We start from the raw sequence: 1,351 nt of genomic DNA, 5'->3' as shown, positions 1-1,351 counted from the left end.
CCCATGAACTGCTGACGCGTGGAAGCCTTTTGGTCCCGGTTGGTGGCACCAACAAGGACAAAAGGCCCTCCTACCTGGGCAAGCCGCATCGTCCACGTGAAGAACCATATGTCCCGGTTCCTGGGCGAACCGGGACGAAAGGTATTGGGCTTTAGTACCGACACTTTCGTCTCGGTTCGGCAACATGGACAAATGGGCCTCATGAACCGGGATAAATGACCCGTTTTCTACTAGTGACGCACCTTGCACACCCGAGCATCTTCGATGCCAAAACAATTCATCTTCTTTGCTAATTTTTTCGAATTTACAGTTCATGTCGTACGAAAACCACCCGAAGGGACTGAGGGACTAAACTTCTTTAGTTTTAAAGTTGAGGGACTATGTTTTGCTGGTGTTAGAGTTGAGGGACCATTTATAAACTTTCATAAGAGCTGAGGAATGAAAAGATAAAATTACAAACTTTCCTTTCAACCTTGTGGTTTTCCATATGCTACAAGCTACCACTGCAATGATTTCTATTAAGCAAGGTACACCGAGAGTATCCCTAAAGATGATGATTTAATCAAACTGAGAGATACCGCTATTGCTTGAAGACATAGAAGGTCCCAATATTGTTGAGCAAAAACAGTCCCGAGCGAAATGATGTTTTTTAAGCATGTTCTTTTGGCAGAAATATAGATATAGCAACACAGATGTTTGCTCTTCCCATTCAATTTTTTTGGCGTCACTATATCACTGAGTAGGAGCCAAAAGAACACTTTGTGTTTGAGTTGATAGGTTCTTTTCCATAGCCATTTGAACTAAGGTGGACTACTTGATGATCTGCTAAACTCTTACTAAAAGAATCATGGAAGAATCAGGTTGTCGTTATGTTGGATATTTGCCGGTTATCTTTCTCTAGAAAATGCAAAGCTTGTTTCTCCAACTCATGCTGCACTGATAGAACGAATAATAACTACAAGCCTAAGACTAGGCCAAATAACTGACCATTAAAGACAAGACCAAGATCAACAACTGTCAGATAACAAAGGGGACCGTCATACTATGCGCTCATCCTAGAAGCCAACCACAGAACAATTTCTAAACTATTTCTCTATTTTTTTCCTTGTATTATGCTTTTAGTATATAATAGATAGATGACATGGATGGAAATATCATAAGAACATTATTCATTGTTGACACACTTTAGGAACATATGAGTGTCTTCTTGTATCTCTTGATGAGAGAAGAAGCACTTTGGTTCACTATGCATCATGTTTCACACAAAGTACAATGTATGCACCTATAAATTATGTTATCATATTGTTGGACCTAGGAATGTGAAAAAAATACATGATGATGAGAAAACTAG

Source organism: Triticum dicoccoides, chromosome 2B, assembly GCF_002162155.2.
Source record: "Triticum dicoccoides isolate Atlit2015 ecotype Zavitan chromosome 2B, WEW_v2.0, whole genome shotgun sequence".
Lineage (NCBI taxonomy): Eukaryota > Viridiplantae > Streptophyta > Magnoliopsida > Poales > Poaceae > Triticum > Triticum dicoccoides.
The sequence above is the reverse complement of the archived record's forward strand: the minus strand, read 5'-3'. Positions refer to the sequence as shown.